Consider the following 17,079-nt stretch of genomic DNA (forward strand, 5'->3'; position numbering starts at 1 on the left):
GTGTGTGTGTGTGTGTGTGTGTGTGTGTGTGTGTGTGTGTGTGTGTGCTTAAAGTGGGAAATGTCAGAAAGTGTAAGAAAAGACGCCTTCCCGCCTTCAGAATGGGGCGTATCCCCTGGCTGCCCTTTGTCACATCCCTCCCTGCACCGGATGCTTCCCTGTGGGGTGAAGGTGTGTGAGGACCAAGAGGAGAGGTAAGGGAGAAGCTTCCCACAAGCCAAGGGCTGCCTTTACGAGGCGTCAGTGTGGTTCTGGCAGTGCCAGAAAGTAGGCGTTGCAGCCCCTGTTTACAGATGAAGATACACGGCCGGCCTCAGTGTTGGGAAACCGTCACACCAAAGGAATGTGCCAGCAGCAGATTGTCTGCTTCCCCAGCTCACTACACCAGGAAGCTGAAGTCATCAGAAAGTGGCATTCACACTCCTGTGTAGCTGCTGGTCCCGCGCTTGTATGGCATGGCTAAGGGACTGCTTTCTGTTGTGCGTGATGTGTGCTTTAAGCCTGCTAGTGATAGTTTAATAGTCTCTCTCTTTCTCTCTCTCTCTCTCTCTCTCTGTCTCTCTCTCTCTCTGTCTCTCTGTCTCTCTCTGTCTCTCTCTCTCTCTCTCATATCACAAAAGCAAGAAAGCATGGGGGTGAGTGGTAGAAACGGGGGGATGTTTTATAAACTAAAAAGCCTCCCCAAAACTAAGGGTCACAGGCAAGGATACACCTTCTGGGCATGGTACCTGAAGGATAAATTCCCAGAAATGCTATATAGAGGCTCTTCCAGCTAAAGAAAGCTGCACACCAGTCTGGATGCTTTCTGGAAGGTTCAGGCATTACGCTGGCCTGCCCCTGCTACCTGGCAGAATGCACTCAGGCAGCACTCTGGTCAGCCCAGGGTTCCACGGGAGCTAGTCTGCACACAGGTGCAAAGGACCCCTCTAAAAGACAGACCCCGCCCACTTACGCTCTCTCCTCTCTTTGCTCTCTTCTCTTACCCTCTTCGTCTCTTCTTGTCTCCCCCCCCACTCTCTCCGGCCCTGTAGTAAGCTCTATGATTAACGTACTCTCTCTCTATGGTGCATGCTCCATCTCCATCTAGCCAACGTCTTCCAACTTTAAAACAAAAGAACAACATTTTGGTGAACATGACTCAGCAGGTTTTTCCCGACATTTCCTCCTGCCTGTGGCGGTCTGAGATGCGGGGGACCCTGTAAACGTCAGCTCGGTCACTTTTCCAAGTAAGGGTCTCTGAACTCTTCCATCCATCACCGCCATGTCTGGTAAGCCTGTCCCTTCCTCCCTAACTCTGTCCTTGCTTCCATGAGTTAGGACTCTATTCGTATCGAGACTGTGGTCTCTCCTTCTAGGACAGGTCGAAAAATTCCAGTACTGGGGGAACCACGTGTCTCCCTGCTCTGGGAGCCCTGGCCCCCGATTTGTGCTTGACGAACCACAGAATCAGGTGGTGCCTTTTGCATCTGATCCTCCCTTAGTCCCTGGGACGCTGGAGATTACCTGCTTTGGATCTTCTCTGCCTCTCTCATGGAAGCCGTGCGCGCCCCCCACCCCGTGTCAAACCATGTGCCCACTTATTGGCGCCCTACATTCTACCAGTGACCCACGGTTGGGAGTGCGGCCTCCGCTCCTGGTCACTAGTCTGTTTCACTCCTCTCCCCTCAATGCTGAAAGTCTCCCGCCTGCCACAGCGGCTTCTGCCCCCTTCCCATCACGGCTACACCTGCCTCAGGGTGGGAACTTTCTTCCACCTGGGAATGTCCAGTTTCTCTGTGCAGATGCCAGCAGCTCTCAGTGGCCTGGCCTGGGCCAGCGTCTGCTGGGGACGCTCTGAGAGTTTTTTTTTTTTCAATTCCCCTGCACCGATGAGGTTTTGGGGTTTTGTGCATTCGTTTCTCAGACCCCTGAGGGTTCCCTAGCACTGTCGGTAGACTGATGCATCCGTTTCTCAGACCTACGGTGGTCACACATCTTTCTGCCTCACTCATGGAGGAAAAAACACTTCTGCTGGCAGACAGAGAATGTGCTTACGGCAACTGCCATCTTGGCCATGCGGCCCAGCTGTAGGCCAGCCCGCTCTATGGATTACTCTTTTCCCCCAGTCTAACCAGCTTCTGCCGACAAACCCTGCTGACAGACACGATTCATTTACCTTCTTTGCCTTTTATTTTTTGTCTCTAATGCCTTCGGCAGACCTGCTTTCTTGTCACTGGCAGTTTAAGTCTACTCTTGTCTCTTTAAATCTCCTGTCTGTTTGCTACAATGTACAGGATCAGGGATTACACTCTGGTTTTCCCTTTTTACTCCTAACCAGTCCTGTTTGATGTATCTGCTTGTCATGAGATTTAAATTTAACCTTGTATCTTTAAATGATGGTAAACATTTAAAGTTACAAAGGTCTAAGTTAACTTAAGGAAATAGTTATACCACCCAGTCCTTCCTGTAAGCTGTTTACAAACCTAAAGCTTCTATTATATGCTACACAGACTTTCCTCTAGAGACCTAGAGGATATGACATTTAAAATGTCTCATTAAAAAGCTTTTTATAACAGAGAGACAGGCCAACTGCTGGCCCCACCCCATTTCCTTCAAGAAAACTGGTGGGCACTGAAGACACCCCACCCACAAAAGTGACAATGCTGGCCATTAAACAGCCCTGCCTTTCACCTCAACTGCTGCAAAGGACTCTCAGACCTTGGACAAGAGGACAGTGGAATGGACTTTCTCCATGTTGCTTGGGCCAATGGCAGGAAAGCCTTCCTAGAGTTCCTGGTCCACAGGTCCCATGCTATCAGCAGAAGGCAGGTGTCCTTAAAGCCTTTTGCCTTCAACAGCTATGGAGGACCTTGTGGGTGGCTGTCTATGTGGCCAGCCAGCAAGTCTCTGTTATTCTCTAATCATTAACTCAGGTAAAATTTTATCCTTCTCAAGAACTCTGATGATTTTGGTGACTGGTAGCTTTGCCAGCTTAAAGCAACAACCAAGGCTCTAGCTGTCACAAAACAGATCTCAGGAACAGGAGGTATTTTAAGGTTTATCCATATAAGATGGTAACGTAAGGTGTATGAATTAAAGTTATGAAGGTCTGAGGATTAAAAAAAGGCTTTAGTGATGACAAATAAAGTGATTTGAGATGTTAAAAATATCTGTCAGTTTTAAAAATGTTAATGCTTTCAGTCAAAATGCTGGTAGGGTACTAAACAACATATACCACTATACCATAACTACAAGGTCAAAATTAAGGTGTTTTTCATTGTCCTAAAAATATCTGTCAGTTTTAAATATGTTAACACTTTCAGCCAAGTCGCTTATAACATAAGTATGCTGTTAATGTGTCTAATACTTATGTTTTCACAAACTCAAAGGATTCTTGTAAATTCCAGGGAGCCAAATTGGACCCACCCAAATGGGTCAGATTCACTCCAGATAAATATTATTCAACCTTTCCATGGTCCCGGGGCTCCCTTCTCTCATCTTTGGACCTCCTGGGGAACCCCTCCCTCATCTTACAATACTCCCCTAAAGTACCAGGACCTAAGAAAAACAAATTTTTAAACTTAACCTTGTCCTCTATTATGCCAACATCTTGCCAGGTCTACAGAGGCGCCAGAGAGTTCCACACAGCCTGCACTGCAATGAAACATGGAGCAAGTCCAGGACACGGCAGCACCCCAACTTTCTCAGGCCCCCCCAAAGATGGTCAACGCCCCCCCCCCGTCAGCAGGAAGCAGTCTTGAGAGCTCGGCGTCCTTATTCCCTAACCCACCACGCCTAGCTCCCCACCTTTCTAATAATAAGCACAGGTGGGCATTAAAGGTTCAGGCATTACGCTGGCCCGCCCCTGCTACCTGGCAGAATGCACTCAGGCAGCACTCTGGCCAGCCCAGGGTTCCACTGGAGCTAGTCTGCACACAGGTGCAAAGGACCCCTTTAAAAGACAGACCCCGCCCACTTACGCTGTCTCCTCTCTTTGCTCTCTTCTCTTACCCTCTTCATCTCTTCTCGTCTCCCCCTCCCCTCCCCCACCTGGAATAAACTCTGTGACCAACGCATCTCATATTTCGTGTTCCATCTCGCCGAAAGAACCACACTTTCTTTAGGCAGAAGTTCTAATAGAATGGCCCGACAAAGAAATGCTGTTTCGCTCTGCCCATGAAGCTTTTGCAGGAAGCTCTGCTGTGATTTTTTTTAAAACATGATAAACCCTGTCCAGTGGTTGATTTTTCCATGGGTGGTCACTGCCATGTTGGCAGATGATAAGTCCATTGGCAGGTGCCCAGGAGGTGGGGGGTGGAAGTAGGGTGGGGACCGTCCTTTCTTCAACACTGTGGTGCTACGAGACCCCTGAGCCAGGATTCACTGTTGGAGAAGCAAGAGCATCACCAGCTCCTCACGCCATAGTTCTGTGTCGTAGCGAGTGAGCAGCAGCCCACCTCTCTCGGTAAGAATGGTGCCCGCTCTCTCTCCCATCGTCTATCCACCATCTACGTCAGTGGGACAGAACCGCTGGACAGACGGCGGCATCTACCCGCTTATGAGCACACGCTGCACCCTACCAGGTACGTAACGGGATTGATGACATCTCAAACGGGCGCTGGAAGGCTGAATCCGTTGTTTGGAAGGATCTGGGAAAGTGCATCCAGTTTCTGTCTCTCGGTCTGTCGTGTAGATCTCCCCCACAGAGATCTGTTCATTATTACACTCCCTAACTGAATCCCGGAAAAAAAGGTCAGTGAAGTATGGATAAACACGCACAAGGTGGTGGTTTTGTTTTTTTGTGTTTTGTTTTTCAGAGCGCCATGCCATTCTCACAGGCATCCTGAAAGTTGGCAAGCTTTCAGCCTTGCCACCCCACCCTGGTGCCATGCTTTTGGCTAAGGGCTTGGAGCTTCAGAAGCAAAGACTCGCTTGCTCTGGTCAGTCCGCAGTTTGCATTTCATGCTTGTACCAGCTTCTCTTACGGGACGAGTCCCTTGGGAGTCACATAGAAGCTGGGAACTGGGGGGGCTGTTGCAGACATGGTGAGTTTGTACTGTGGCTGTGTCCAAACTCAGGATAACCGTATCATTTATAATACGTTACAAGCAAATCAGACCTGTGCCTTCCTGTATCGGCGTGGAAACCAGGACTCCCTTGATTCAGTCTAGAATGAAGTGGAGTTTATTTGGGGAAAAAGAACTTATACAGGAAAACAAGTGACGTTCCAGCTCCAAGGATGCAGACCCTGCCACCCGGATGCTCTCCAGGACCTGAAGGGGCTTCTGAGCCCCAACCCTATTCCTTTTAACCGGTCACGTCCACAACTGTGACCACGCCCCGCAAAAGGCGTGGTGGGTGCTACAGGTGGGGGTTGGTGAATATATCACTGCAATTCCCCTTTTGGTCTCGAGAAAAAGATTTAGGCTTGATACGAAACTGTACACACTTATAGCAAATATCAAGCGTGCTCTAGGAGAGGGAAAGGTAAAAAAAACAAACACAATTTAAGACTGTCAGGTGAAGCGACCCTCCTGGGAGCCCACTTCCATGTCAAAGCTGCCCTGCACCCTACCACGAAAGGTGGCCCATGACCAGAGCTGTCGGTGCGTGGGGAAATGCTCTCCCAGCAGGGCCCAAGGAGATTTCACATCGTATAGATAGTAAACAGTTCAAAAGGTAATCATCCTGATAAAGGCGGGCACGTCTACTAAAGTGAAGAATCAGAGCTCACCTCTAAGAGGTCTCACTCCAAATCTCCGCCCTCCGAACCATACAACAGGGTAGCGCCAGGCAGGACTAATCGATCAGTGGATGAAAGGCTCATCGTACCATACCGCCCCGAATACACCCTTCCAACACCCTGACGATGCAGACATTTTCAGTGGCTATGACCACCAACTTGTTTAGCAGTGCTTCACAGGCTGGGGATCAATTACGCCGCACTTTTCCTGAGCAGGGTAGGAAACGAGTCAGGGCCGGAGGGACGGCTCAGTGGCTGAGTGCATACAGCTCTCCCAGTTTCCTTCCCTGCACTATACAGGCAGCTCACATCCCCAGGGGAATCCAGGGCTTCTGGCCTCTGAAGGAGGCGCAGACCCCACTCAGACACAGATTCACAATAATAAGTATCTTCAGACGGGAAAGAAAGCTGGGTGGTGGTGGCGCACGCCTTTAATCCCAGCACTCAGGAGGCAGAGGCAGAAGGATCTCTGTGAGTTCAAGACCAGCCTTGTCTACAAGAGAAGAAACGAAAAAACAAAAGGGGGGAGGGAGAAAAGCAAACATGGCAATAGTAACCCGAAGTGTTCCTCCCATTTGGAATATGAGGCCAAGCAGGGACCACCACCTGCTCGGACCCTGACACTTTATGATGCAAGCTATGTGAGATCCTTCAGTTTGGGTACTATGGACTTTTGAAATGGGAAACCAATTTTTATATTTACAAATAAAAACCAAGTTGGGTTTCTGAACTTTTAAGTTGTTTTTTGTTTGACACCAGGGTCTTTATGTAGTTAAGGCTAGCCTCAAAGTTGCTGTGGAGTAAAGGATGACCTTAAATTTCTGCTCCTCCTGCCTGTATCCCCTGAATGCTGAGATGTGTACTACATGTCTGGTTGGCAGTGCTTACTGGTGATCAAACTCAGGACTTATCGGATATTAGGCAAGCTCGACCAATGGAGCCATATGCCCTAAATAACCTCTGTCTCTCTGTCTCTGTCTCTCTGTCTCTGTCTCGTGTGTGTGTGTGTGTGTGTGTGTATGTGTGTCTTTTGATTTTTTGAAACAGGTTTCTCTAGCTGTCCTGGAACTCTCTCTGTAGACCAGGCTGGCCTTGAACTCACAGCGATCCAACCAACCTCTGCCTCCCGAGTGCTGGGATTAAAGGTGTGGCACCACCACCCGGCAAAAACAACTTTTTAATGTAGGTTTTATATGCATCTCTGCAGAGATTTCTTACCAGGAAACATTTTTCTTTGGAAAAGAAATATTTGGGAGAAGATGGGGAACTGGGAGAAAGAGAGGGGAAGAGGAGGGGAGAGGATGACATGGGGGAGCAGGAAGGTTGAGTCTGGGGAAGAATAGAGGAGAGCAGGATGAGAGATACCATAATAGAGGGAGCCATGATAGGTTTGAGGAGAGAGCTGACACTAGTGAGATTTCCAACTGACAATCTAACCAATAGTGGAGAGGCTGCCTTCAATGCCCTTCCCCTATACGACTACCTTGTATGCCATCCTAGAGCCTTCATCCAGTGGCTGATGGAAGCAGAGGTAGATACCCACAGCTAAACACTGAACTGAACTCCTGGAAACCAGTTGCAGAGAGGGAGGAGTGATGAGCAAGGGGGTCAAGACTGGGTGGGTGAAACCCACAGAAACAGCTGACCTGAACAAGGGGAGCTCATGGAAAAGAAATATTTAAATCTAAAGATTATAACTTACATCTAGAAAAGGATGAAGGGGTTCAACAATTGAAATACATTTTATTATCAATGTCAGGTCAGTTACCTGTTTACATTTAAAGCATATGTGCTTTTTTTTTCAAGGGGTGGGAGTGGGGGCAAAACATCTCAAGCTCAACATCTGAAAATGGCCGGGAATAAAACTGCAACCACGTTTTTGCTTAAATCTAACCACTTCAAGAAATGAAAACCACAACAGGAAGCCACTCTGGTAAAGCAATGACATTTACTACATCTGCTGCATGGAGAGCAGAGGTTGGTTCTTCTTCCATCGTTACTGAGATTATGCTTAATTAGGCCAAGCATGGCTGCACACGCCTCTAATCCAGCACTCAGGAGATTGAAGCAGAAGAATACAAATTCCAGGCAGCTTGGTCTACTAACTGCAAATTTCTTTTCCCCAGTAACAGCAACAACAACAACAAAAAAGCTCACATATATGATGCTTGTGTGTGAGTATGGTGAGTGTGGTGTGCTATGGTGAGTGTGGTGTACTACGGTGAGTGTGCAGAGGCCAGAGGAAGAAAGCCCTTTAGAATCAGTGTTCTCTGTCCACCGTGGGTTACAAGGATTGAACTCGGGTCATCGGGCTTGAATGGCAGGTGTTTTTACCTGCTGAACTAGTTCACTGGGCCAAAATTTCCTTTCTAGATATTTAGAGTTTAGAGAGCACACTGTACTGTTTTTGTATTTTGGGACGCATAAATAGATGTACAAACAGGCCATATTGGGAAGACCAACAAAGAGGTCCAACAGCCACGCCCAGCCCCTACCTGGAGCTCCTCCTCATCATTCTGGCTGTGCTGTGTTTTAACCTGTGAGTGTACCAACGAAGACACCAAGATGATCCTCGGTGCCTCGTGCTTCTGGACTGCCCCTTTCTCCCCTCCCCTCCCCTCCCCTCCCCTCCCCTTCCCTCCGCTCGAAGCATGCTTTGCAAATGTCTTCTTCTGACAGACATAGCATCCTGATAAGTCACAACATTCAGACATAAATATTTCCAAACCAAGCTTCTCAGATGAGCTGGGAAGTTTTTATATTATTAATTCACACAGAAAGGGAGGCATGTTTTATTATGGTTTTTTCTTTTGTTTTTGAGACAGGAACTCATTTCCTGTAGCCTTGGCCAGCCTTAAATTCTCCATTCTTCTACTACTCCCGCACCCTGAGTTCTGGCGTTAGGCCTGAGCCATAACCTCCAGTGAGAGTCAGCTCTTTCAATGAAATTTACTGAAAATGATCAGCCTCAAGAATGAGTGATGTCACTGTAGATTCCTCACACGGATGTTATTCCAAAACTATATATCTTCATGCTGACAGATTTGAAATTTTAAGAAAAACTGGACGAAACTTACCAATATGGATCCAGAAGAAACAGATTTCAATAGATCTGTAACTATCCCAGAAATTATATCTGTACATAAAGCTCTTCTTCCCTGATCTTGTCTATAAAAAAGTTCAAGGGAAGTGGGGAAAGTCAAAGAACTAAAAAAAAAAAAAAAAAAAAAAAAGGAGACATTTCCTAACAATATTGTGAATCCAGCACAACTTTGGCTTTGGATATGGAAAAAAAAAAACCAACAACAGCAAAAAACAACAACAACAACAACAACAACAACAACAACAACAAAAAAACCGAAACCCAAAGAATCATCCAATCTCCCTGTGCATATAGACATAAACCTTATATTAGAAAGTCAATGATAACAATGTGTGAAAAAAAAGCCAACATGACAAAATTATAGGCTCATTCCTGGGAGTAGTAAGATAACATTATGAAAAGAGAAAAATGTTGTAGCCATTTAATTAGTAATGAGAAAGAATTTAAAATGATTTAAATCTAGTAGCACTTCAGAACACTCTTAGTAAGCTGGGAAAAGAATAGGTGTAAGGACTCAGGCATTATGCTGGCCTGCCCATCACCTGGCAGAAAGCATTCAGGCAGTACCCTGGTCAGCCCAAGTGCAAAGGACCCCTTTAAAAGACAGAGCTCGCCCACTGAAGCTCTCTTTCCCTCACTTTTCCACCTCCCTTTCTGCTCTCTCTTTCCCAATGTTCCCCTGAGGTAGACAGGACTTTCCTGTCTCCCTCTACTCTTCTGTCCTCTCTGTCTCTGTGTCTGTCTACCTCCTTTCTCTTTCCTTCTTCCTCCCTCCCCTTTCTAATAAAACTTCTCACTTAAGCTCTGATTGCCTGGCGTGTTTGTCCCTCCGCCTCGGTCACCCTGGCCTGCCGTGGAATCCTCCAAGGTCCCCCACATACTTTATCATAACAGTAAGGAGTATTTTTTAAAAAGTAAGTATTTGAAAAAAAAAACATTTAGTAGTAAGATGTTGAAGCTTTCCATTTGGATCCTAACCAGGGCAATAATGGCAGAGGCGACAAAGCTGCCATTACTTGGAGTTAAATGAACGAAAGAAAGAAAGAAAGAAAGAAAGAAAGAAAGAAAGAAAGAAAGAAAGAAAGAAAGAAAGAAAGAAGGAGAGAGAGGAGGGAGGGAGGGAGGGAGGACATGTAGCTTCTAAGGAGGAGAAGGTTTATTGTAAATACGAGGGAGAAAACAGCCAGAGACATCTGGAAGGTAACACACTGAACAGGGCCATAGCAGGGGAGAGGGAGAGGATGACCGTGGACCTGTAGTGACCAGCCCCCCATTTCAGCAGCCATGACAGGCTACCATGTGCTTGCATGACCTTGCCGCTCCTGTCCTGGTCACTAAGGTCAGATGCCCTCCTCGTGGCAAGGAACCAATCAGAAGTTAGCTGGCGGGGCTGTGCTTTACGGCTCTGGGTGTGCTTAATGGACAAGTGCACAACAGTGACGTGCAGAGCATAGCAACCGTCCTGGGAGGACCTATGGGCCATAACAACCAGTTGACCAATCAACGCAGGGCAGGTCGTTCAAGCCTGGAAGCGCACCAATCCTGAGACTGTTTCATACCCCCTAGACACTCCCCTTACGCTGCCCTTTAAGATCCCTGCCTTAGGCAGGGGTCTTTCTCCAGCCATTCGCCATGGTGGTGGGGTGAAGGGCCCGAGCTAATGGGGTTACCTTGTTAAACATCTACAATAAAAGACTCCTTGCTTTTGCATCGAAATGGGCCTCTTGGTGATTTTGGGGTTCAGAATTTGGGCACATTACCAGGAGCCAAGAAGCCAGGAGTGAGCCAGAGGATCAAGAGGTCACATAGCCCAAATGGCTGAGCAAGGTAGGGAGGAGAAGCTGGGGTAAGAGAAGTAGAAGCCCAGCCCCTGGAAGGGAGGGGCTTAGGGTGAGGTCAGAGGTTCTGGGTGGAGCCACAGGCGATAGCTGCACCTGGAAGGGAGGGGCTTAGGGTGGGGCCAGAGGTTCTGGGTGGAGTCACAGGTGATACTAGGAGTAGCTGCACCTGTTGGACATTTGCCCCAGGGTGGGGGTGTGTGAAGGGGGGGTGAGACCTAACATTAACATGATTATACACATAAGAAGCAAATATTAGTAGAATTTAAAAGTGGGTTTTGCTTAACAAAACTGCCAGACACGATACACATGTTTTAACAATCATTTATATTTCTGTGAACAAGTAGGTATCAAATACATAAGAGCAGAAAGTTATCAAATACTTAAGATGAAATCTAAAAACACACACAAGGGTTATATAGACTAGTTATACAACATTATTAAGAAAAATTAAAGACAATTTCACTAAATGGGGATAGTCCATGGATTAGGAATGTTATTGTGATAAATACATCAGTTCTCCTCAAAGTGATCTAGAAACACAATGTGGGCTATGATGGGGAGTGTTCTTCTGTGTGTATGCTTGTCTTATTGGCTGATGAATAAAGCACTGTTGGCCAACTGGGAAGCAAGGTGGGTGGGACTAGGAGTCGAGGAAGATTCTGGAAAATGTAGTAAAGAGAAGTCGCCATGTGATCCAGGCAGGAGGTGACATAGCAGGACATAGAAGTGACATAGAAGTATATAAACAGGGACAAGCAGGAAATTGCTTTCTCTCTTCTCTCTCTTCTCTGCTGAGACGCTGAACAGACTCAATGTAGACCCCAACACAGTAAGAGGCCTGGACCTTATCTCTGGTAAGATAAGGTCACAAGGAAATGCATAGGTGACCAGCCAACAGCTTATAACTAATATCTTGTCTGCATGTTTCTTTGGGGAAGAGAAGGGAGGCGGGACCCAGCAGGGCCTGAAAACCACACGTTACAAAATGGCGCCCTCAATGTGTGGCACCAATTTCCATGTAAATCTGACAGAAGCTTAAAAAGGGATCTTAGAAACAAAACAAGCGCGGCTTCGTGATAGCAGCATTTTGTCGTACTAGAGATAAGCATAGTCCTTTAGGGGAGTTTTCCTGACTCTGTATAAGCACCAAAAAACAAAAAACAAAACAAAACAAAAAAAACTGCAAGGCTCTTTTCCGGGGCCCTGCTAACAGTTGAATGGTGTGTATGAGCAGTTGGCAGCTGGCAGTGGCCGTGACCACATCTCCAAGCCAGCAGCATGCTGCTTGATGGCAGCATAGACCAAGGTGGTGAGCACAGCTCTCAGTACTGGCGACAAATGTACACCCGCCATCTTGGGAAGCCAGTGGATAAAACCGCAGTGGCTTTAGTTTTAGCACTGTTGTTTAGCAGATAAAAGATGTGTGGCCATAAAAAGGTAAAGATTTACAGTAAAGACATATTCGGATGAAGAAAAAGCTCTAGAGGGTTTGCAATGTGTTTAAAAATATATGGATGCTTGGGAGACAATAGAAAAAGGAAAAAAGAGACAGGGTAGCTGGGCAGTGGTGGTGGCACACACCTTTAATCCCAGCACTTGGGAGGTATCTGGGCGGTGGTGGTGCATGCACGCCTTTAATCTCAGCACTCAAGAGGCAGAGGCAGGCAGAGCTCTGTGATTTCAAGGCCAGCCTTGTCTACAGAGTGAGTTCAAGGGCAGCCAAAGTTACACAGAGAAACCCTGTCTCATAAAAGGAAAAAATAAAAGAAATAGAGTAATACTAATAAATAGATAAATAAAAAAGCCACATAAAGATGGAAAAATACACAGAGTCTGTATGCTGTATGCTGTTGTGCTGTCTTTGAATTGTTCAGTTGCTAAGGAAGGAGCAACAACTGCTAAAATACTCTTGATTCTAAATGCTGCTGGATTGATCCAACCTATATGCTTTGAAGGTGCTTTGACTTCAAATTTAAGTATAAGGATATGTTACTTTGGAAAAGAGATTTTATTTGTGTTTCCACAGAAAATGAAAAGCTGTGGATTCCTTCCAGACTAATATGGCTTGATGAAGCAAGACCCCCTGAAGTAGTGGCCCAGGTGATCCGCATCAAAACAGCTGGGACAAGGCAGCCTTGAAGAACACTACAGCCAGGATTTCTGGGTCTCCTTAGGATCCCCATGGTTTACAGCGCTCTCAAACAGCAGGAAGCAGTTTGGAGAGAATGACTACATTCCCAAATATTGTTTATAAATGTTTGTGGGGTTGGTTAGAAATGGTAATGATCACAGTTAATCTCTTTTTGAAAGAAAAAAAGGGGAATAGGATATAGAAATGAATACTTTGTATTGGAATGGATTTTCTTTTGTTATATGTATATCTCTCTTCTTGTTTACTTTGTGTTTATACAGCTCTTTTTAAAATGTAATGTATAATTAAGTAAGGTGATAGTCACCTGAAATAGTCAAACTTATAGTTTTGTTAGATTTTCAAGATATGAAGAGATATTTCAAATGGATATTCTTCAAACCTTTCAAAGATCTTCAGAATATGACATTTAAATGGTTTAGGGTTTTTCATGGCACACAACTGCTCCTGGCACAACAATTATGTCAGAAAGGAATATGGGCATCAAAGAAACTCATTATGGAGTTTGCTTTCAATGTGGCAAGATTAGTCATTTGGGCAAGAAACTGCTCTTGACTGATAAACTGGACATGCAGGACCCACAGGAAAGTGACTGCTGAACTTGATGGGAAGTCCTAAAGGTTTCTTGCTTCATGGAGGAGTCTGCCAGACTTTCTGCAGGACACAGAAAAATAACTGAGAAACTGCCAATATAGGTGGACAGTTTAAAATTTCCTGCTTTGCTGAGAAGTCTGCCAGACACACTGTGGCCTATGGGCTGAAGATGGATGCCCCAATGCTACAGAGGAACTTCGGGTGACTGTCCAGGCAGAGAGATGTCTCTGTCTGTTCTAGAGTTTATATACTATCCTTCTGTGGTCTTTGATGGAGATGAAGACAAATAGTTATGGTTACAGTTTTCCTTAGTTAGGATTAAAGATAAGTTACATATAAGACTTTAGACTCACAAAGATAGGATAGATGATAGAATATATTCTATGAATTTGCCAAATGTTAATGAACTAAATATTGTAACTATAGTTCTTACTTGATAACTGTTTTGTTATATATTTTACTATGTTGAAGTTAAAACCCTTTTTATTTAGGCAGTAAAGAGATGATGGGGAATGTTCTTCTGTGTGTATGTTTGTCTTATTGGTTGATAAATAAAGCACTGTTGGCCAACAGGGAAGCAAGGTAGGTGGGACTAGGAGTTGAGGAGGATTCTGGGAAATGTAGTAAAGAGAAGTCGCCATGTGATCCAGGCAGGAAGTGACATAGCAGGGCAGGATCAGTATATAAACGGGGGCAAGCAGGAAATTGCTCTCTCTCTTCTCTCTTTTCTGTGGAGATGCTGAACAGACTCGATGTAGACCCCAACAGAGTAACAGGCCCAGACCTTATCTCTGGTAAGATAAGGCCACATAGAAACACATTATCAGAAATGGGCTAATAATTAAGACTGAGCTAGCCAATAAACCTTAGCCAAAGGCCAACAGTATTCATAACCAATATAGTATACCATTGTTTATTTGGGGCTCTAAGGTGGCTGCAGTACTGGGCAGAAAACCTCACGTTACAGGGCCCAACAGAAACCACAGCTGGATTCCCTATGATCATTAACACGCTAATTATAAAATTAATATGGAGTAGGGAGGGCCACCAAGAGTCACAGCGTCATGACTGATTTTTTGTTTGTTTGTTTTGTTTTTACGAGACAGGGTTTCTCTGTATTGTTTTGGAGGCTATCGGTCTAGCCTGGCCTCGAACTCACAGAGATCTGCTTGCCTCTGCCTCCCGAGTGCTGGGATTAAAGGCGTGTGCCACCAACGCCCGGTGATGACTGATTTTTGTAAGAAGACCCAGGTAGAAGAATTCAGTCTTGAATACAACTTGGTGTATGATTTCTGTGACTAAGACAATGCTTTGTTACATGATAGCACAGAGGTCAAAGGAAGTGTGAGACAATGCACACACACACACACACACACACTCAAGGCAATGCCGTTACATTTCGCAGCACAGAGATTGCTTTCTTCAACAGGTGCTGCTTATAAAGCACAACCTGGACTGAACCCCCAAATTAATTTTTGGTGTGCTACCTAAGCGTGAAGGGTTTATCACAAAGACTCGAGGAATTGAAATAAAACATTTATGAGGTGGAGAAAATTTCTCAGATAGCATGTAAAAGAACCATGACCACAAAGGGAAGGACTGGCAAATCAAAGTTTAAATCTTAGAACAAAGGGCAATGTACAAGGGTGAGAAGACAGAATTCGGAGGGAGGGGCAGGCCAACTTCTCATCCAGAATGCGTCAGTATCTCTTCCGGGTAGCTGAGACAGATGACCCAGCGGGTGGGGAGACGGCTCAGTCCATGAAGTGTTTGCTGCACAGACAGGAAGAACTGAGTTTTGTGCCCGGAACCCAAGTAAAAGCTGGGCGTGTTGGTACCTGCTTATAACCCCAGCAGTGGGGAGGCAGAAGCAGGAGGGATTCCCCAGGGCTTGGCCAGACAACCTAACCTAGTTGCCAAACTCCAAGCCAGTGAGAGAATCTCTCAAAAAGCCATGTGGGTGGCACCTGGGAAATGATGCCAAAGTTGACCTCTGGCCTTCATATAATGTGTGCATACGTGTACACTTGCCTGTGTGAGCACAAAACAGGAGACTTCAAGAGGTCATAAAAGGTGCTACCCAAACAACTACTATGTGAGAAAATGTTTTCACTAAAAGTAGGGAAAATGTGAAATAAGACTCTAAACTCTTGATTACAACCCTCCAGGATGGCTGGAGACTGTCATTGTCCACTGGGGTCCTGAGGAGCTGCCGATGGAAACAGAAACGGACTGGGGACTTGGAAAACTGGGCACAGGCACACACCTCTGCTCCCGAAACTTCTGCATCCAGACGCAAGTGGTGTAATGGTACATGGGGAACATCTGGAACTATCCAGGCCAGCACTTGCCTTAAAGAGCGAAGATCCTGAGACGAACTCAAGCTCACCAGCTATGGGACACAGCAATTCCTGCAGAGAGACTGCTGTCTCCCACTCACAAAGACACGATTTGAGCAACAGAAACCAAACATGAACACAGATAGAACCCACAGGATTCTATCACCATAAACTTCAAAAGTAAGATGACTTAACCTGTGATGGCAGCGGTCAGGATAGCGCTCAACTCTGCCAGAAGATGAAGGGGAAGTTTTGGGAGAGATAGAAGCAAGCCTTCTTCGGGGTGGGAATAGTGGGGTTTTTTTCTTTTTAATTGCTTTTAAAGTTAATGAAGCTGTACAGTTATGGGGTGTAATCTTTTCTATATGTGATCCCCATAAAATGTGCATTGGTTAGGTCCTTGCAGTAATGTAGTGTTAAGGGGGGAATGAATGATTTAGAAAACGATATTGCAAGAGTACAGGGGACAGAGTATTACCCGCCGCAGTGCGCAATGGGCTAGGCTGGCTTCTCAGAAATGAAGATAGAGAATACCTGTGACGGTTAAAGAAGAAAAGCTGTTGTGGGATTGATTACTACAGGGAGCTCTCAGTGTGGCGGAAGGTGCTGAGCACGGCTGGTCCGGACTGGCGCAAGTGTTCACCTGCTTCCCCAATGCCCCTCGCACGGCCTTCTCACCTGAGCACAGCTTGTGAAGAGGAACCTGCTCCTGGGCTCACAGACACAGACGAGCATGGCGGCGCCGTTCTGGCTCTGTCCTCCCAGGCCTCTGCCTGGATCAGCTGAAGGTGCTCCTTAATTAATCTGTATGCTTTTTCGAAAACAGAAGGGCATCCATAATTATTGTCTGTCTTCGGCTAAGAAAATATAATTGCCAAGTTAAAAAAAATAACAATCTTCCCTAGAGCTGCTTCCTCAGACAATCTAATTAGGGATTAAAGTTCTTCCCCAGAGGACCGTCTGTGAACTCTCCAAGTGACCTTAGAGGGATCCCATGTAGGTAAAGGCTGCTGATCTTGCCTAGTTAAAATGTCAGTGTCATTTGGACCTTGATTCTTTCTTTGGGATTGTCACCATTCTCTAAGGAATATTTAAATTTTACCTGTTTTGTTTTCCTGTCAAACAAGTCCATAGTGATATGGATTTTCCAGAACTGGGCATTTTCCTTCTCTGGCTTCTTCTGCAACTTAGTATCTGTTAGCTGGTATCTTACACTTAGCTTTTAAAGTTAGTATATTGTAATTTGTTGTAATTCATTTTGACTTTTTCTTTTTTAATCTGCACTTTATGTGCATTGGTGTTTTGCCTACATGTACGTAGGGTGTCAGATC

At 45.7% G+C, this 17,079-nt stretch overlaps 2 long non-coding RNA genes across 3 annotated transcripts; one reads left to right on the plus strand and one right to left on the minus strand.

The window, feature by feature from the left end:
• Positions 1–1,010: 1,010 nt before the first annotated feature.
• LOC121132917 lies at positions 1,011–4,055 on the plus strand. Of its 2 annotated transcripts, none has more exons than XR_005869628.1 (2): positions 1,011–1,268; positions 3,597–4,055. It is a non-coding gene; the product is annotated as an uncharacterized LOC121132917 (long non-coding RNA). The 2 variants fall into 2 exon arrangements; XR_005869627.1 differs by lacking the exon at positions 1,011–1,268 and adding an exon at positions 2,346–2,912.
• A 10,877-nt stretch (positions 4,056–14,932) lies between these two features.
• On the minus strand, positions 14,933–16,557 carry LOC121132831. Its single transcript, XR_005869480.1, has 2 exons — positions 16,427–16,557; positions 14,933–16,282 (listed from the first exon to the last, which is right to left on the minus strand). It is a non-coding gene; the product is annotated as an uncharacterized LOC121132831 (long non-coding RNA).
• Between the last annotated feature and the right edge of the window lie 522 nt (positions 16,558–17,079).

The sequence above is a fragment of the Mesocricetus auratus genome, unplaced genomic scaffold, assembly GCF_017639785.1.
Source record: "Mesocricetus auratus isolate SY011 unplaced genomic scaffold, BCM_Maur_2.0 Super-Scaffold_100018, whole genome shotgun sequence".
Taxonomy (NCBI): domain Eukaryota; kingdom Metazoa; phylum Chordata; class Mammalia; order Rodentia; family Cricetidae; genus Mesocricetus; species Mesocricetus auratus.